We start from the raw sequence: 21,143 nt of genomic DNA on the forward strand, positions 1-21,143 counted from the left end.
CGGATTTTGGGGGAGGCCTGTCAACAGTCGTCACGAAGAGTAGTTAGGAACAGGGTGTAACGTTCCCGTTTGTTACTCGCGGTGGTAGCGGCTCGGTTGTGATCCATAATTGCCCTAATGCTGGGAGTCGTCAGGGTGACGAGTTTTTCAGGAAGCCGGCGACACGTGAGAGTGTTTCTGATGTATTTTCGTGTGTTTCTCTTTTTACTTTTTAAGAGAGAGAGTTTGAGTAATGATGTGGAAGTATGGGGCGTGGCAGGTAAACCTAATGGGCCAATCATTTTAAGGGTCCCATTCCCGGAATTTCATTTTCTTAAAGCAGTTTTGATGTTCTTTTCGCACTGTGTATTTTAGGGAGAGGGTTTGGAACCTTGCGGAAACTGCAAGGCGTGCCATGCCGTCTGTAAACCAACCATGTGTTGCTTTGTTGTCATTGAGTGATGCAAAATTTGGGCCAGGCTCCTAGGTCTTTAAAACCGGGCCCTGGAAAACGGTTCTGAGCTAGACTTATATCCCTTTCATCTTCGGCGATGCCAAGGAGGGAAGATTTTTTCTTAGCCAGTTCCATGTAATTATGCTCGCTGTTTACTCTGTTGTAAATATGTGAATTCCTGTATAAAGATTCAGTTGGCCTTCCTTCAGACAAGTGTTGCCTGATCTCGTCTGTTATACCGTCTCGGACGGCGGGGCACCTGTTGTGGAGCCCAAAGAACGCACAAACCCTAACTCGCGGTTAGCGGAGTGACTCAGCACACCGCTACCGTTAGCAAGACTCCAATAAACTGCGCATGCACGTTATTTACGTGCGCTGCTGGTGCCGAGCAGGAACGGTAGTAGTACTGGCATGCAGTAAGGGTGCACTAAAACTCTAAAATGTGTGTAGGCTGGATGCACGGAGCTGGTGGATAACAGCCGTGGCAGTTGCGTCCAGCACCACCTGCTTGTTGCTGCGTTATGTTAAACTTAAAAAGCATGAATCTGTCCTTGCTGAAAGTGGCATCCATCTTGCTATGCTACAAGCAGCTCAGAACTTTCGGGACAGCCTTCGCTCCAAACGTCTGACGTATCCAGTTGATACCCATCAAAACTACGGCAGACGTCGCTCGCTGAAGTCATTTCTAATTCGTATGCGTAACACGTTGCTCGCTGTGTCCCCACGAACCATGTAAGCTACACGCCAAATCCGCGATTTTCAAGTTTTCAAGGATGTGGAGGCTTCCATGCAACAATACGGACAAGAGTGTGATTCGTCCAATTTCCAATCGAACTCTTTTACACCTGCGACTGTCGCTCAATCGACGCGTGTTATACATAATAAAGCGCTACGTGGTGAAAAACTTCTGACTTGCATGCAGAATCTGCGCTCATTAATGCGTGTGGTTATTTCATTTCATTTATTGAACCCTCAGGGCCAGAGGATTTAATGAGGGGAGTGGATACAAAAAATAAATACATAAACAAGAAAATTATAATTATAAGAAATTTCTGCTATTTATACAATGTTAGCTATTGCGTTGCGAAAATGCTGGTTATTATTGATGTCGACGATTTCAGCAGGAAGGTGGTTCCATTCACGTGAAGCACGAGGCAAGAAGGAATGAAATGCTGATAAGGTGTGAAATGTTGAAATTCCGACCTTGTGGCGATGATCGGTGCTGTCTGAAACGCAGTGGGGAGGAGCAATGAGTGCGTTCCGTAGAGTGGAATGATGGTGCAATTTATGAACAAGACTGAGACGAATTATCTTTCTGCAGCATGCTAAAGGCTGCAAAGAGAGATAAGTTTTCATGCTGGCTACGCTTGCGCCTCGATTAAAGTTAGATAAAATAAAACGCTTTGCATTATTTTGAACCATCTCCAGCGAAGTTATTAGTTTTTCGTAGTGGGGATCCCATACCGATGCTGCATATTCCGGTTTTGAACGAATCACCGTTTTGTAAAGAGAATTTAAGAGAAGACGGGGTTTTCGTAAAGTTTCGGCGAGTGTAGCCCAGTTAGCGTTGCTTAGTAGTGTACTCGATGTGGTGCGACCAGGAGAGGTCTGCAGAAATGTCGACGCCCAAGCATTTATATGTAGTGATATATTCTAAGGGGACGTTATTTAAGTAGCACCTGGAAGGAGTGTTAGCATGTCGGGATATTCTCATAACTTTACATTTGTGAGCATTTAGGTCCATGAGCCAATCACTGCACCAAGTAGAAACATAGGTAAGATCGGTCTGAAGAAGGTTGGCGTCTTCGGGTGACGTTAATTCGCGAATGCGCAAGTGCAATGAAACACGGCACTCGCGCAAGTGTCAGCGACGGCTGAAAGTGACTTTTACACGTACATTACTGTAATTAATTTCATACACAATTGGGTCTGCAGGGAGCTAAATATCTCCTTGAAAATTCAAACAACACTGTGGAATGTAGTTATTTCATACCCGCTTAACTCGAACATCCCGTTTATTCGAAGCGCCGCTTTAGTCCCGTCAGCATGAAGTAGCCAGTCGGACTCCCCTTAAATCGAACTCCGCTTAAATCGAACAAACGTTCTGTCTCTTTTGAGTTCGAATTATCGAAATTCTATCGCACACTGACGAACCGAAGCCGCATCTGTTCGACTGCGCAAATGCTCGGTACGCGATTCCATTCCCTATCTCCCCCCCCCCCCCCCCCCCGTCCTCTTCGCAAGGGAAAATGTAAAAATAGAAGGTGAGAATAAGCAGCCATGCGCGTTCGTAAACAGGACGCCCGTCTTTCATAAATAGAGCGGGTAAACTGAGCGTCTTGCGCGCTCGTGAGTGACGCTTCCCATCGCAAGAAAAGCAGCGTCGAAGAAGGACCCCCACCCCACCCCCCGTAGAAGCGGGGATAGCAGAGAGAGAGAGAGAGGGGGAACAGGAGTTGGCGCCGTACACACAACGCGCATATGCCCTCTGCCCGAATCCGTCATCTTTTCCTATTCCCATGGCTTTCCTATCTTCCTCCGTCCGGTCCTGTTTTCGTCATGCGCGCGCGAGCGTGTGTGTGCAGGGGTGTGTTTATATGTGTGACGCTTTTCCGGGCCTTTTTCGCTCTGGCACAGGAAAAGGGTTGTGTGAGCTTCCAGGGAGAGAGGGTTAAGCAGTGTGTGATGGGGGGAGGGGAAGACTAGGAGGAAAGAGGGGATTTGGAGTCTTGCATTTGGTGGACGGTCCGAGAGTGCCCGTTCACACTGTGTGTGGCACAACGCAGCGGTTTACATCCGGCATGCGTGAGAAAGAGGGAGATAGAGAGAGGGAGAGAGAGAGAGAGAGAGAGGGTAGAAGGGTTAAAGTACTATGCACAGCAGAGGCGAGCTCGACGTAGTACAGTTTGCCGCGTAACACGACCCAACCCCCCTCTCCCTCAGGCTTCGAGCCGTGCCCGTGCTTTTGAGGAGCGTTGCGTTTTTGCGTTTTCGATACTTGTTTGCGTTCGGCATGTGTGGCGCCCCGTTGGGGGCTTGGCTCGTCAAAAATGAGCCGTCATAACCCTTCTTCTTCTCTCTTCCCCTCTTACGTGACCTTGAACGATCGGCGTTTTGGTCAGCGCGTGAGGGGCCGGCTGGCCAGCAGGACGCGTCCGCTGTGTGCGGCGGCGAGGCTTAAGAAGTCCTTGGGAATGTTTGGGGAGAAAAGGGTTTGTGCACCCCCCTCCCCCCATCTTCGCAACGGAACAGATGCTCGTGCGGCTTGCGAGTGAAGGCGACGCAGCGGCGCGTGCAATCTGAGCGCGCCGCTGGTGCTGCTCTTTTTTTTTTTTTTTGAAGCCGCTGCTTCTAGCTAGCACGGCTTCTTGTTTCGCCCTCTTCGAGGCGGGTGATCGCTTGGCCGGATGGGTTCAAGATTGCGGCAAAGGAAGGAAGGTTCTTCCTTCGAGAAAGGGCCGGATGCATCTCTGCGGTCCGGTTTTTGACATTTCGTGCATAAGGAAGGGAGCAGTGCGTGTTTTATGTTGCTTCTTTTTTTTTTTCTTTCGCGGGGACTTTGGGTACACATAACAAGGGAAGATGCAGGGAACGGTAGTCCATTGGTGAAAGCTAGGCTGATTTGTTGAAGGCGGTCGCTGAGGAAGTTCGTTCATGGGCTAGCTCACTCCGAAGCGGAGGAAGAACACGTCACCGAACACTCCTTTGAGAGAGCTCCAACGTTAATTCACTCATGGCTCAGGGAGTAGAGTACTAGCCTTGCAAGGACTACACGAGTATGTGGACGCCGAGTGACTTCGGATTGACTTTTTGTCGATCTGTTGCCTATAAAATATTCTTTAATACCATTACTACAAATATTACTATTAATTGTAATGGCAGTCAACGTAATTAGTAGTAGTAGTAGTAATAGCAGCAGCAACAGCAGCAGTGGTAGTAGTAGTAGTAGTAGTAGTAGTAGCAGCAGCAGCAGCAGCAACAGCAGCAGTAGTATAAGTAGTAGTAGTAGTAGCAGCAGCAGTAGTATAAGTAGTAGTAGTAGTAGCAGCAGCAGCAGCAGCAGCAGTAGTAGTAGTAGTAGTAGTAGTAGTAGTAGTAGTAGTAGTAGTAGCAGCAACAGCAGCAGTAGTAGTAGTAGTAGTAGTAGTAGTAGTAGTAGTAGCTGCAGCAACAGCAGCAGTAGTAGTAGGGGTGGTAGTAGTAGTAGTAGTAGTAGTAGTAGTAGTAGTAGTAGTAGTAGTAGTTTGAATGAAAACATCTGACTGTTTATTTCGCTTTTTGCCATTACAGAAAGCGTGGGTGACGAAATAAAAGCGGTTCACAATAACCGCTTGACGGGCTTCGTCACCCGAAAAAGTCGACGATGACAGCAGCGGCAGTTCTTGCGGCATACAAATAACAATTCACATCTCAAGCAAAACAGATTGTGCTATAATGCAGGTAGGGGGTTAGATATATTAAACAATGACAAATAAAGAAAAAACGGTCGACATATGTATTTCAGTGCTAATACAACCTAATCAATAAGTTTCACGAAGTGCACGAAAAGACATTGTGTTTATATTGTTATAAAGAGAAGAGTTCAAACATCTTGATAGTATATATTTCAGCATAGCAAAACCATAGTTTGTTCTACATCTGGGTACCGAAAACATTTCAGCGTTTCTAGTGGTATACGGCGTGTTGTGTGGTACCAGCTGCACAATACGGGACAAAAAGGGGTCATCTCTTGCAGTCTGTTTTTTATAAAAACAGGCAAACCTGTACTCAAACAACCTAGGAACTGGAATTATTTTGTATTTTATTCGAATGGGGCGAGTTGGGGCGTCATAGCAGGAATTTGTAATGACTCGTAGCATTTTCTTCTGTTGAAGAAAAAGCTTTTGCAATTTGGACACTGTAGTACTTGTTGGGTTCTTGAGATAGTTGAGAGAAAACTGACGCCAACCAATATTTTTAACTTTACCCAAAGTAGTATAGTAGTAGTAGTAGTAGTAGTAGTAGTAGTAGTAGTAGTAGTAGTAGTGGTAGTAGTGGTGGTGGTGGTGGTGGTAGCAGTGCTGCCACTACCAGCGAAATCCTTCAGCACCTCTTTACTGGTCGCGAAACTTCGCCGTTACCTTATGAAAAAACCTCATACTCAAGGCTTTTTTGCTTTTTGATTTTATCGGGTTTAACGTCCCAAAAGACTCAGGCTATGAGGGGCGCCGTAGTGGACTGCTCCAGATAATTTCTACCACCTGGGGTTTTTTAACGAACACTGACATCGCTCAATACACGGGCCTCTAGCATTTCGCCTCCATCGAAATGCGACAGCCGTGGCCTGGATCGAACCCGCGTCTTTCGCAAGCGCAGCTTTCTCGGCAAAAAGATTGAAAATTGCAAAATTATAAAACACTGCTATGAACTAATTGAAGGTAGTGGTCCATTATTCTGATATGTAGCAAAATCTTTCTTTTAAAGCGTTCCCATCGATCGCATCGAACAGTTAAGACTGCCATAGAAAACCAATTGGGAACGCTTTTCACGATAGCAAAAACGTGAATCGAAAAAAAAATAGAAGGCTGCCATCGGGCGATCTGCGGATATATTGATTGTTGTAGCGAAATCAATACATTATATAAAAAATTGTGTTCATAAACGGCTTCACGCTCAAAAAAGCTTTTGTCCAGAATTGCTGGGTATGCAGCAGCCGAGCACCATAACCATTGAGCCACCGCGGCAGCTCACTCGTATTACTAGGCCGCAAAATCAGACTTTATACCTCGAAAACCCAATTTATAAAAATCACTTGCAGATTATTGTTCCGCCCGCTAATTTGGGAAAGTCGGTTTTTGCATTGCTTCTACGTCAACGCAAAGCCCACTTGGCGCTATCACACCTCTTCCTCTTAGCAGGAGGGGGAGAGAGAGAGAGAGAGTACACGGAAAGGAGGAAGCCGAGGGGAAGGCGACAAGGCACATCGGGCGTCCGGAGATGCTGTCAGGGGAGTTATGGATCGCCTGTTTTCAAAACGCAGATGTCGCCCCCTTTTCACTCATCTATACCCATAGCTGGAGCGCTTCACTGTTGCGTCCAATCTTTGGACGTTAGACACGCACCCCTTTAGGCACGTACGCTGTACCAACCAGCGCTCATTTCGGCGCCATTCGTTGTGCGGCAGCGACCGAGAATCTCGGTGTAAAGCGAGAAAGAATGACGTAACGAGCGCGCCCCTGACTCGAGTATGGAAGTTCTATACCTATAGTCGGACACAACTCAAGAACGCAGCGGCTTTTCCGTGTGAAAGGACACCCTTCCAGCCAATGGCGTCGGCCGATTCGCATGACCCTACTCGCGTGAACTTGGGAGTGGCCCAACAGTGCAGGGAGAGAACTATCCCCTTTCATCTACACCACTCCCTGCATTGTCAGGCTAGCACGGTCATGTGAATCAGCTGACGCCATTGGCTGGAAGAGGGCACTTTGACGGCGAAAAGCCACTTTGTTCTTGAGTTGTATTCGGCTACAGTCTACTATTAAAAAAAAGATGTCTTTTTTTTTTTACAAAAGTGCATTAAAAACCGCTTTTTTATATGTTCACACCACTATATGACAGTTCATCGCTCGTGCACGCTGTTCCAAATTGTTATTCAGAACGCAAGCATCTAAACTCCAGGCCATGATCAACTCCTAAATGTACAAAAAAGGCAAACACAGAAACCGGTTAGAGTACCAAATGTCGCTCGGGATGTTCCTGATATCGACAGACAAACAGGCAGGAATTAATGCGGCACTGTACTCAACGTGCCGAAGTTTGTCACAAGTGACAACGCATCAGTGTTAGGTTCTCAGCTCTGTATAGTGGAGCCCTTCCTGCACTAACAGACAGATAGACTAAAGGACTAATAGGCCTCGAAAAGCGAAGTCAAGGGTTCTGCTTGCTTTACGCACATTTAGAGCTTAAGGGGTGCCAGATGTGATCTGCTACGAAGAAACAAACACCGTCACTTGACTGCTTTTGGCAAAAGCGGTTCACAAAGGTCTTGAATGAGTGTGTGAAGATGGTCTATATTTTGACAAGTAGATTAGGATAATGAAGATTACTCTTGGCAAAAGCGGTTCACAAAGGTCTTGAATGAGTGTGTGAAGATGGTCTATATTTTGACAAGCAGATTAGTATAATGATTACTTTTGTGCTGAAAATGAAAGCTCTGCAGTGAAGAAAGCTTAGTTAGCTTCAAGTAAATGTCGGTGACTAATGTCGTGGTGCATATAGCTGCAGGCGCTCCACAAAGCACACCCGTAGAAGAGTATCAGACCGATATAAAACTACGCGCAATGTGGGAAAGCACACCCAACGAGGCCATCAAACCGGACCGAGCCGGAAATAAGAAATAGGACGTAAACCAAAACAAAAGCTTGCGGCTCAACCCTTTACCTATACAGATCAAAATCGCGTAAACCAATCGCACAGCTCTGCTGTCCTCACACGCGAGTGGCAGCGCCTGGCAAACAACAATCCTCGGACTGTGAAAAGAGAAAATAAAGCAGACAAATATGAAGGAAACGGTGTCCACCAATCGGATGGGAAGGGAGGCGCAATGAGGGAGTGAACGAGACAATTTCTTCCCAGCGCGTGCCCGTGGTGGTGGTCGGGGGTTCGATTCCAGCCCCCATCTCCTTTCACCTTTATTCCCCAGCTATAGCCCTTTCTGTTCATGCACTAAATCCCAAGCAGCAGAAGCAGCAGCCAGCAGTACTACTACTCCTCCGTCTGTCGTTTCGAGTGGTCCTCCGGACCTCACCGCACCGCCGACTGCGAGCCAGTTTCAATTATTCGGGCGCGCTGCGGCCTCCAGGCCTGAGACCGGAGGAGGGGGGGGGGGGGGGGGGGGAAGCCGAACCCTTTGAACCCAGCCGCACCGCCGTCGTGTAGTCCGGGCGCGTCGATGGCGACCGCTGCACGCGCTGGACTGGACAGTGGCCGGCAAAACAGCCGGCGCAGCTTGCTGGCGTTGTTACGGGAGCACCACCCGACCCGCTCCCGCACTTCGCAATCACCGACTGTCCTCCACCCCCCCCCCCCCCCCTCTCTCTCTCTTTCGCGCGCCCGGTCAGTGACAACAAGAGAGTGCATTGCTGTCTCGAAGCGCACGAGCACACAAGGCACGCACGCACGCACGCACGAACACCAGCGCACGTGCGCTATGCGGTAAGCTCCTGACGCTGCTCCAGCTTTCGGGCGCAAAGGGTTGCGGCTGGTTTAGGGGGGTTCTTTGTGCGGCGGAGCTGTAGGGATGTAAATTCGCGCGTGTGAACGGAGTGGACGTGCTGAGATTTTGGTGCGCATCCCATTCGTATGAGAGTCGTTGGCAGTAGTGACTGCAAACAAAAAAAAAGCCACAAATGAAGTTGACTCCTCAAGAACATTTTACCGGGTGCCTCAAGAACTCATTTCAGCCAGCTACTCCACCCTTCGAATATCTCCGGCTCCTTTATTGCACCCGACTTCGTCATTTGTTTTCTGTATATCTCTATTTTTATTTCATTTTATGAAAACTTTTATTTTGGCTCCTACTTTTATTAGCGCCTTTCACCTGCGATACCCAGGTGGAGCATGTTGAAGCAACTTCTTGGCCTCAGTTAATTAATAAAAGTAAAGGAGCGCGCTGTCGCTTTTCAGATACACGTTCGGCGATATTGCTGTCGAACCCGTATGTATCGAACTCGAAGGAGATCACTAAGCAGTTCGATATATCAAGAATTCGACATATAAAAAGTGCCATTAGATAATCGCATCTGTTACCTAGGAGCAAGGATACATTGTACGCACGCTAGTGACGCGTTGGCAGCACACCGCTCGAGTGCGTCCAACACAAACATTGCTCGGACACGAGTTGCCGTAATAAAGTACTCCCTTATCACGAGACGTCTAATCCTGTTCCCAGCACACTAATAGAATAATCGATCATTAAGACTACGGTACAGTCGATTTCCGCAACGCCTTCTGCAGCGAAGCACGACACGCATGAGCCGCGGTTAGGCTTTAGTTAGGCTGGCTTCACCGCGCGGCAACTATGTGTTGTGGAAAATGAGTACAATAGACCGAAGGTGACCCTCAAGAACATCCAAAGTTCACCCCGTCACGTATTTCACAGTGTTAGCGCTGCCAGCAGTTGCCCAAGGCCACACAGCTCATCCGTCTCAGCGCACGAAAAGTGATCGAAGAGTGCCGTTAGGAGAAACGCGGCTTGTAGGGGTGCGGAAAGAGGTTCGCTTTATCGAATGACCGGCGATTTGGGGTTCGATATACTACGCGACTTTCCCGTACTTTTACACTGAATTTTCAAGCCGTTAATTTGTGTGTTCGATATGTGCAATGATTAGAAGTATCCTGGCTCGATATGTCCGGGCTCGACTCTATTCGCTTTTAAGAAATGGGCCTATATATATAACGAATATAACGAAGCCTATAAGGTGAAGTGTGTTAGCGTGTATCGTTTGTAAGCGGTTAGCACCTGCGCGACGAATTGAACCCAAGCAGAGTGCTAGAAGTGTGGCAATAAATTAGTGAATTTATTTTTTTAACAAAATTTGCAGACTCTTCTTCAAATATTAAGTCATAAATGAATAGACATAAAAGGGGGGAGGGGCGTTCAAACGAAACCCTCAAAGCCAAGCTCTGCAGGAACCTCGGGGACTTATTTCAGTTGGTCTGTATTGGTATAATAGCCGCATTACAATTCCAAACACGCTTCTTTCCATGCAAACGGAGTTTCTGTAAGCTAGACAGCGCAAAATATGGCATGCAGATGTCGCCACCATCGCTTGATTTCGCAAGGTAAGATCATAGGGGCTAGGCAAACTGCCATTCACTGCCAAGCCGTGATCATCGGTGTAGGCGTAACGAGTGTGAGTGGACTGGCGGGAAAATTTTTAACTGCTCATTTCTCAGCAAGAAATTCGTCTCGTGCTGGTGGGAAAACATCAATATGTAGCCGGAAAGAACCGCAGCAAAGATTTTTATTCGCAACGAAGATTAAATGGACTATTTCTTGGTGTCCCTCTAAGATCGGTAACGTTGTGTTGTGATCTGTCGTAGCTACGCAAAGGTACTTTAATTAAGATGAACATTGTCTTAACAAAGGCTGTCTTAACGGTGTTGAGGGAACGCTTAAATTGCTTGGCTAAAGCTAATGTTTCGTTGCATCGGTCGGAGTAAATTGCGTTAGGTTTCAAAAGGAAATTAGGCGCCATTTGTTCTAAGTAAAGGCAATAGTTCTTTATGATTACGACGCATTTCAATCTGAGCCGTTTTGGCAGCTGTCGGTTCAGTGAAACACTCGCATGCTGTCACCTTAGGTTTTTTCATGATCATAAACTTACTCCGACGATGCTCTGCACAGTGGTTAGTTTTCACGTTTCACATGTCGAATACGTAAGCGTGTACTTATGTCAAACCGCACCGAAATTAGGGTATCCTAACCAGACAAAGAAGCGTAAAAATTTCATCTTACTCAGCAACTTCCTTCACGATCTAGCTGATGCTGTTATATACGATATTTTGAAGACGAGGCTATCTCCTATGTGTTTACGAACCAACTGCAGAGTTATGGCGCATTAAGAAAGGCGTCGTGAAATGCTTGTGAACGTTATAATAAAAACATATGTGCGCATTCCACGTTCGGGGTGCACAAACCATCGCAACATCGTAGCATCTCATACGCTTTAAATTAAGCTGTCTAGAAAAAGAAGCCACATTTACACCATGTTCACTGTTCTTCAAAGGCGCCTACGAATGCGGGTCTAAAAAAAAAGCGAAATGCGCGAACCTTGGGCAAACCACACACAAAAAACAAATAAAGACGATACAATAAAATCGGTGTATCACTCTATCCGCCCCAGTAAGGGTGACTACTTCCATGTCCATCAAGATTACGTTATGGATTTTGAAATCGACATCCTGTCCAATGTCGTCTACGGCACATGCCTATACCTGAACAACATTCTTCTCGGACAGGGGGTGGAAGCTGGAGTTTTCAGCAAAACCACACTAATACGAAGAGTCTGTTTGCCCTCACTAACAGCTGTGAAAAAAAAAAAGGGGGGGGGGGAGACACTGTTTTCTATCACAATCAGTGCGTACCGCTCAGCATCCTCAAAGAGAACTTTCACAAAACGACGCGCGACGCCCGCTCCGCATGTTGAGACCACAGCTGAACTCCTGTCCGGTTATAAGTGCATTGATGGAACGCGGGACCGGTCTAAGCAGGGGAGGGAGAACGGTTCGAGAGAGTGGAGGTAAAGATGAAAGGGGGGGGGGGGGGGGGGGGAGCACGGAGCTTGCGCGTATGTGTGCGGGAGTGTCTGCGCCAGCAAAAAGCGTGCGCCTCGTTCGGGTCTGCTTGCAGAGGGCTTGCATCCCGCGTGAGCCAAGCCGGCGCAAGAGGTCTTTCCTGCTCTTCTAGCCCTCCCCTTACTGCCTGCGTTGCGGAGTCTGTTTTTGGGGTCCAAAGGGTTCCGCAAAAGGCTGGTCCGTAAAGGGAGACTGGGCCGGCTTGTATTGGGGAGGGAGGGGGGGGGGGGGTAGAAGGGAGGGGACTGACCGTGCTGGGCAGTGGAGGACAGGCAGTGCGTCACTCGGGATATCACTCTGGACGGAGAGGTTGGAGGGCAATCGGGGGGGAATCAACCCGCGGCTGAGTGAGTGTCGAGGAGAACGAGGAATATGGGATGGGAGGCAAGAAAGAAATAAAAAAGAGAAAAGCTTTAGGGAAGAGGTAAAGGAGGAGGGAGAATGTTAGCGCAGCTACGGTTGGAGTGACCGTAGCGGGTGAGTGACCGGCCGCTCTTTGCCGTCCACCCGCCTCCCAGTGTGATGATTGAAAGGGTTAAAATGGGAATGGAGGAAATGTGGACGCAGCAGCATTCTGGAGAAGGGCACACACCGGTGTGTTATATCTGTATGCGCATTTATACGATTCTTTTCTGAGCAGTATATGAACGATCTCTCTGGAACTGGCCACGCCAGCACTGTTTCTGTATTAATCCACGTATTAATCCCGTCGAGAGCTAGCACGTTTGATACGGTAGATTGCGACATCACTGGAACTCGTGGCATCGCTGAAACCAACATGTCGCTGCTCCTTGGTCGGCAAGTCTGTGTTGCTCGCGGAATTGTTGAGCTGAACAATGGCCGAACCGAGCTCTTGGTAACCAGTTTCGGCTGTGAACCTCAGTGTTTGCCTGGCAGAACAGTTATTGCGTATTTCGAAGAACGCGGCGACTTCGCGGGACAGCACGCTTTGTCCGAAGCCTCGGCATCAGTGGAGGCACCGACCACTCCCATAAAAACTGACGTGAACCCGAACCTCCCGTCTAATCAGAAACGCTGCCTCGAAAGCGTTATCCAGTCTTTCTGTGACTGCTTCGCCTCGACCTCTAATGTTGGGCAGACACCGCTCACAAAGTACCGAATTATAGTCGACGCCAACCAGCGGCCGTTATGTCAGCCGCCTTACCGAAACTCTTCGAAGGAGTGTGATGGCATCCGCCGCCAAGTTCAAGAAATGCTCCAGGACGACGTGATACAGCCGTCGACGAGCCCGTGGGCGTCGCCTGTTGTTCTAGTAGCAAAGAAAGATGGAACCCTACGGTTCCGCGTTGATTACCGACGTTTAAACAAAATCACAAAAAAAGGTGTTTATCCTCTCCCGCGCATTGATGACTCCCTGAATCGGCTGCGCCACGCCAAGTACTTCTCATCGCTAGATTTACGCAGCGGCTATTGGAAAATCGAGGTGGACGAACGCCTTTATAACACCGGACGGTCTGTACGAATTCCGGGTGCTCCCTTTCGGCCTGTGCTCGGCTCCTGCAACCTTCCAGAGGATGATGGACACCGTTCTTGCCGATCTCAAATGGCAGTCCTGCCTCCTTGGATGACGTTGTCATCTTTTCTGACACGTTCGAAGAGCACCTGAGACGCCTGCGCGTTGTGTTCGAAGCAATTCGGTCGGCCGGTCTTTCCCTGAAGCCCGAAAAGTGTCACTTCGCTTTCGAAGAGTTGAAGTTTCTGGGTCACATCGTGAGTGCTAAAGGGATTAGTACCGACCCCGGTAAGACAGCCGCCGTGGCTGCTTTTCCTGTGCCCACCGATAAGCAAAGCGTGCGCCGATTTCTGGGTCTCTGCGCCTATTATGGGCGTTTTGTGCAGAACTTCTCCCAGATCGCTGAACCCCTTACTCGCCTAACGAAAGATTCCGAACCGTTTTTCTGGGGCCTGGAGCAACAGTTCGGCCGCAGTATGGCGCCACTGGATTGATTGGTACTGTGGCAATATATAAAGGTGGCGTTATCGTGCCCTTGAAGACAGTCACGAAACAGAAAAACTTTTGACTGTCCTCAGTATCCGTACCATGGTATTTTGGTCTAAGACATTAGCCGCATGCAATGCACGCTTATAGGTGGCCTATCTGCTCTTGTTAGGCTCCAAGTTCCTTGGATGATACCAACGAGGGTAGCTTACAACCGAGGTCAGTGTTAGCTGCGACGCACAATGCGCAAGGAAAGCTCACATTGCGATACAGCGCCGGCACGGTTCTGTTAGCTCCTGTCCTACGTCAGGGGGGTGTTGATTTGCTATTAAAGGCAAAGCCGCTGTATACGGACAACGTCGGTGTGATGCAGGCAACACTGAGCCAGATTGTACATACTCGCCTGGCCAGCTTCGGCTGCACTTGTCGCAAGCTAATTTGCTGGGTCGTATTTCCTGCTTCCATTCTCTGTGGGAGTGAGCATAGTTTCACGATCTTGGCTGGTCGGATATTACATAACAGTACTTAGTATACTTCTGTGCAGCCATAGTAGCTGCTGTTTATCGCCGATTTTTACGAAATCGACGCCGCGAACTATAGTCGGATGCAACTCAAGGACGAAGCGGCTTTTAAGCGTCAAAGGACCCACTTCCAGCCTATGGCGTCGGCCGATTCTCATGAGCCTGCTAGCGTAACGATGCAGGAAATGGCAGACGAAAGGGATAGTCCCCTTACTCAATGGTCGTGGATAGTGCCCTCCTCTATTGTCATGCCACTCCCTGCAGTGTCACGCTAGCAGGCTCATGAGAATCGTCCTACGCCATTGGCTGGAAGTGGGTCCTTTGTCAGGGAAATGCCGCTTCGTTCTTGAGTTGTATTAGACATTGCTTAACAACTGCTATAGCAGCCCGAAGAGAAGGCAGCTTTGGGAGCGGAAAGCGCGGATTGGCAAGCCAGTCACCGCGTCGATGGTCGTGTGTTTGCGGCATTTTCAGTGAGACAAATGCTTTCTTCCAGGTCAGGACTCGGTGCCTTTAGAGCTTTCGTTTTAATCGAAAAACTAGGGTGGTAATTGTGTCTGGTCGCTGTAATTGCTGCGCTGTGCAACTTAAACGTTCCAAACAATTCTGGACAAAAGCATTTGTGAACGGGAAAGAGTTTATGAAAGCAATTTTTTGCATATATTGTAAGATTTCGCTCTAACAATCAATATATCCGCAAATCACCAGACGGCAGGCTTTAATTTTTCTTTTTTTTCTGCTATTAACGTTTTTGCTGTCGTCGAAAGCGTTCCCAATAGGCTTTATATGGTAGTCCTAACTTTCCGGTGCGAGCGATGGAAACATTGCAAAAGAAACGTTTTGCAACATATCGGAAGAATGGACAGTTACCTTCAATATCTCCACATCAACACCTCACACTTTTCCAATATTTAAAATTTTTGTCCAGGAATGTTGGACGTGTACACCTCGTCGTAACCAAAGGTGCAATTAAATCGCTTGCGTTTGATTATTTTCAGAGCTTTTTTATTTTATTTTCGTATTGGTGTCTCTTTCTTCTAAACACTCGTGTTCCACGGCAGTCAAACTAAAGCCTCGAATAGAAGAGGTCCGCGCTACCAGCGCCGCCGCGTCTCTGAGGGTGAAAATGAAAATAATTGGTTTTGGGGGAAAGGAAATGACGCAGTATCTGTCTCATATATCGTTGGACACCCGAACCGCGCCGTAAGAGAAGGGATAAAGGAGGGAGTGAAAGAACAAAGGGAGAAGTAGGTGCCGTAGTGGAGGGCTCCGGAATAATTAAAATTGGTTTTTGGGAAAAAGAAATGGCGCAGTATCTGTCTCACATATCAGCGGACACCTGAACCGCGCCGTAAGGGAAGGAATAAAGGAGGGAGTGAAAGAAGAAAGGAAGAAAGAGGTACCGTAGGGGAGGGCTCCGGAATAATTTCGACCACCCGGGGATCTTCAACGTGCACTGACATCACACAGCACACGGGCGCCTTTTGCGTTTCGCCTCCATCGAAACCCGGCCGCCGCGGTCGGGTGCAGCATCGTTTTTCCGTACACCAGGCAGTTCAAACGGTGAGTATAGGCAGCCATGCATGGAGGGCTAGCTCACGCCGTCCCGTCTCAGTTATCTCCGCTTCGCCAAACCCTTTGCACGCCAGCAACATCGACACACTGACCCTTTGAGCGGCCCCAGAGAGCGCAGGGGATTGCTCTTTGCTCTCCCCGATAGAGCCACTTGTGTGTAGAGTGTTTACAACTGCCCGACAAGCAGCACTGCCGCATATGCGTAGCTGCGCCGTCTTCGATAACACGGCGAGTTATCTCGATAAGAAAGCGGCTGTTATTGCGACAGCATGAGCGAGCGTCCACTCTGTCGAAGCATCGTGGCACCACCATCATAACCCCCCTTTCTTTTGCTGCTGCCCCAATCAGGGCTCGGCTGTCGATAGCGATACGGACGGCACTCCACATGCCTTTGGAAATTGGCGGTGAGATTCGAGACTCGTCAAATACTAACCGCCTCTAACCGGTCCGCGGGCACGTACACGCCGGCCCTTTACAGCCACGTAGTCGTGTTGACACTGTGATAGTGTTGATAGTGAAGCAGGGAAGGGAGTTTATGACCTTGAAAGTAGAGTGTCTTACGCGGGGTGAGGCGCTGTTGGACGTAGGGAGGAGAGTGTTTTTGCGTGGACCCCGGGGGCTTGCGCCAAAGGCCTGGTGGCCTTATCGAGGTAAAGGTCCGGGCCAACCCCGAGAAACAGTTTCAAGGACGAAGCCCTCCCTCTTCCTATGCTGATAGCGAAGGCGCAGTTGAAGGGTTGGGGGTGGCGGAAACGGGGCTTTTTCTGAGAAACTGTGTGTGGATGGTTTAATGTTCGGACCGTGGCGATAAGATTTGCGTTCGATTTACGCCCGAGTTGCCTCTCGGACCGTTTGCTTGTTATTAGGGCCCTTATTATCTTTGTTTTCAACGAGGGGACTCGGTTCTAGGCAGTGATAAGCCCCGGATGGTTCCTGTAGAGCTGAAACTTGTGGGTCTTGCCGTGAACTGTTTCCGTGCGGAGCTATGCATGCTATCGGTACAGAATAGTTACTGCTTCATGTTAACCGCAACGTCTTAAAAAATAAATGCCTTAAAATGGCGTTATACAAGGTGATTGGTTACGTCAGCGGCGCATAGGCGCTGTGTTCTGTTGGTTATCGTTAATATAAACGCAACTGGCTTCAAATCCACGCTTGATTACGAAAAAGCAGTGACGCACGAGAAACTGGCTTGAGCTTGCAGTCGAATTTGTGAGATTCCTAAAAAAAAAAACAGCTGATAATTACCGGATAGTTTTTGGAATGCCAACTGGTAACAAATGAATGTCAAAGGGTAATTGACTGCAATAAGGGAACTTTCAAGTAAATGAGAGCACCATAAGGCGATACGAAGCGTATATACGAACCAAATGAGCAGCTTTTAGTTGTACAAATATGGCAACAATAATCTGTTTTCAGGTAACGTGGTGCCACCGCTGCCAATGCTCTGCTTATTTTAATCCTATAATCGAAGCACAGGTCAGCAGATCGGCGTCTTGATCGAGAGCGGTGACAAAGCGGAAGAAAAATTCTTAAGTGATCCTCGGTGGATCATTTGAATGCGTTAGCAGACAAACGTTCGTTATATACGAGGTTCGGATGATGATGATGATGATGATGATGATGATGATGACGACGACGATATAATAGTGCGTTAACACTTACACAGGACATTCCCAGGCTTTAGCCGTTGTGTGTCTGTCTGTCTGTTTGTTTGACTGAAGCCTGCTTTGCGGCAGGCTGCGCACCTGCCCACGGGATTGTGAGCACTCCGTGGCAGGCGGAAGTTCAATTAATCGCGAGATGTTGCTCAGGAGGAGCAATCTGGGTCATAAGCCTGCCATCGCAGGACAATGAAGCATCGCTTAACCGCTACACCACAGCGACAGGGATGGTAGGAGGACTCCCAGGGATCTATGAATGTTAAAGCAGAGAATGACCAATTCCGCACATATATTGGAATTAACCCATTAACGCTATCCGAACAATTTCCATCCGTGAACAATGCGCCTGACCATCGCAACCAAAGTAAAAACCGAAGTGCTGGCGCAACTTATTCACATTTGGCCCAACTACGCAAATCGGCTGGCGTCCTTTAAGGCGTTGTGGGCGTCGGCGTTGTGAGCGGAAAATCACGGGCATGGCTCTGACAGGTGGTCCCCAGAGAGCAACCTAGGAGGCAGATAGTGGGCCACCTAGGTCACGTGACTTTGCGGCGTCATCACAACCTGCCCCACCGGATAGTGAGAAAACTGCCCACCGTGGCAGGTGGCAGTTAAATTAATCATTGCTCGCTCGGGAAGACCAACCTGGTCCGCACAAGGCCCAACAGATGGCAGCACCTGCCATTGCAGGGCAGTGGCGCATCTCTTAACCGCTGCACCACTGCGCCAGGAGGAGTATAAGGACTCCCAGGGATCTATGCCTGTAGAGAATGACCTTCTATATATATGGCTATTAACCCATTATGATTTGCGTCACGCCTTGAGGCAGAGCTAAAGTGTCCTCTCCATTTTTTTTTCATGCATGCTTGGTAGCGGTAGGCCACAGAGGGGCTTACAACACCTACTGCCATCATCTCATCAACGGGCCGGGACAGCAAAAATTGTGCTTCTTTTCATCGCATAGGTGTTGTGGCGGTTTTCGTATAACGCGATAATGGCACCCGTCATTATGCATTTCCGGCCTCATTCACGCTGAGCGTTTCCTGCGCGGGTGGCCGCGATGCACGAAAAGCGATAAAGCGCGGCTCCACCCTCGCGGTGATTGCTTTTCCGATAAGTGCTGGTCCGGCTTGGAAGCCGGTAACGCTGCCTCATATCGCATTTTCACCACAGAGGATGCATTTTTGCGCGGGCTGGCGCGGGGGGGTTCACGAGCATCCAATCCGGCGTGATGCATTAAAGGAAAGCATTGCGGTGTAACGGCTAAAACACACGCCTTATAAAAGTGTTACGGAGAGGCAGGTGTATGGCTGTATTAAATCTATTATGCAATTTCATTTCATTAATGCATTGCTTACTTGTTCTGTCTATTACTGCAAAGCTTAGCGTTAAAAAGAAGTGGATTAACTTGGTCCACAATGGGTTCAGAAGAATGCTGTAGTATTATAATTATTGCTACTAGTAGTAGTATTAGCAGCGCCGTTTAGCAGTGATATTTTTTTCCTTTTATCTATTCTTACGCCCGAAAATTTTTTACGCTGCTGGCTATTATGAGGCTGACACTAAAACACTGGCTTTGGATGTGATGGGTATACCATGCAATACCTTGTTTCATGTAAAAGTAGTGTGCATATATATATATATATATATATATATATATATATATATATATATATATATATATATATATATATATATATATATATATATATATTAGAAAGAAAACTACACTCATCTTCGCAACATATAAAGGATGAAGTCATTATTTATGGTCTTTCCTGCTCCTATTTATTCATCCTTTTCTATACGGAGGTTTGAGTGGGCGGAGCACTCTTGGCTCGAGAGATATACATGAGCTAAAGGAAACAGAGAAAACACGGACTGGTCCACTGCGAAAGAGTCCAAGCCTCGTCTCTTGGGGAGGAAAGAGGACAACCTCACAAATACGGCCGTTGTTTGTTGAGAATTACTGGATTATTACTCACCGTGGTTGCTCGGTGGCTGTGACGTACGTTCGGACGCTGAACCCAAGGTCGTGGGTTCGATGCGGGCGATGTGCAAGAAGGTCCGTGTAAAACTGAGATTTCGGTGCACTTTGAACACCGCTTGTGATCGGATCGGAACTGATCCAAAGCCCCTCCATTTTCCGGTGCACCCGGGTGGCTGTGCACTGCGGCGGCTCGAACAGTCCGTGTAGCGCCCTGCAGTGGAAACGGCAACCTTGTAATGGAAAACTTAACGGGACACTTAAGCCCCTCCTTAAGTGTATGACGCGATAGCGTTAATGAGTTACCATGCCCATATATGCAGAATTGGTCACTCTCCACTTTACATTCATAGAACCCTGGGAGTCCTCATACCACTCCTGGCGCAGTGATGCAGCGGTTAAGCGATGCGCCACTGCTCTGCGATGGCAGGTGCTGCCACCAGGTGCCATGGTGTTCATATTGCTTACTGTCCAGTGGACAGGTTGCGATGACGCCACAAGGTCACGTGACCTGGGTGGCCCACCTTGGCTGCTTCTCCGAGGATTTCTCGACAGCGCCGACGACACCGAATTTTGTGCAGAACGGGAGCCTTACAGCAGTGGAGGCCAAGTGGCATGACCAACCGCCTCGCGTGCGGGAGGTGCGGGGTTCGATCCCCAGTGCCGCCAGGTATATACCCACCGGTGATACAATGGGTACAGGCTTTCCCCTGGTCTGGAGCTCGGCTTCTTTAGGGTGAAATGCTTGGGAAATGCGTCTTTGAACCTACCTTGAGCAAACGAAAATACCTTGTGCCATGGCGCTCTTTGGCCATAGATACCATTGCGCCATAAAAATCCATAACCATGCATCATCAGAACGGCAGCCTTAACGCTATAGCGTTAAAGCAGGGCCGCATTTAGAGAGATAGCAGTTTTCATTATTTAGAGAGAGGGCTGGCGATGTGGCGTAATTTTGGGATTGGGGTGGAAGATGTCGTGGTTCTTGATGCAGGAATGGAAATGAAGCGCAAAACGAGTTTTGTATCTATTTATATGAGCTCAACAACACGTCGGGGAAAGGGGGGGTTGTATGTGTGCGTGATCAGAGCAATTAGCTATCTCTTGCCCCGACCCCCTGTAAGGGCTACTGAGTAGCGGTCAGCTAATCGATGTGATTATAATAAAAAAGAAATGCTCGACAAGTACGGGGCTGGCTGTTCCTGTTCTTTATAAAGTCGCACCAACTAACCCGTCACCGCACACTTCTGTAGAACTTGAACTGCAGTGTGGCCAGCGGGCTACTTCCCAAGCTCTGCACTTGACCATCATCATCATCAGCATCATCATGAATCCGAATACGTCCTGTTCAAGACAAAGGTATTACCCATCCACCTGCCATTAATCTTTTCCGGCACCAGTAGCGGCCATCTTATTTCACAAAAATCTCCAGTTCTCTTTCTTCCTTTCTTCTTTCGGTCCCTAGTTCATCCCTTCCCTTACGGCGCGGTGCGAGTGTCCGCCGAGATATGTGAGACAGTTACTGCGCCGTTTCCTTTTCTCAAAAACCAAAAACATAAAACCAACCCCACTTTTCTTAGCTAGTAATAATACTAATAATAATAATTGGTTTTTGGTGAAAGGAAATGGCGCAGTATCTGTCTCATATATCGGCGGACACCTGAAC

The 21,143-nt window shown here is 48.3% G+C and overlaps 1 protein-coding gene across 1 annotated transcript in view; it reads right to left on the minus strand.

Annotated features, from left to right (window-relative positions):
* The window catches only part of Fntb (Farnesyl transferase beta subunit), a 58,372-nt gene extending 42,492 nt beyond the window's left edge, over positions 1–15,880 (minus strand). The window contains exon 1 of the mRNA XM_077665903.1: positions 15,852–15,880. The gene's annotated coding sequence lies outside the window, so the exon portion shown is untranslated. The remainder of the gene's footprint in view (positions 1–15,851) is intronic.
* Between the last annotated feature and the right edge of the window lie 5,263 nt (positions 15,881–21,143).

The sequence above is a fragment of the Amblyomma americanum genome, chromosome 5 (assembly GCF_052857255.1).
Source record: "Amblyomma americanum isolate KBUSLIRL-KWMA chromosome 5, ASM5285725v1, whole genome shotgun sequence".
Taxonomy (NCBI): domain Eukaryota; kingdom Metazoa; phylum Arthropoda; class Arachnida; order Ixodida; family Ixodidae; genus Amblyomma; species Amblyomma americanum.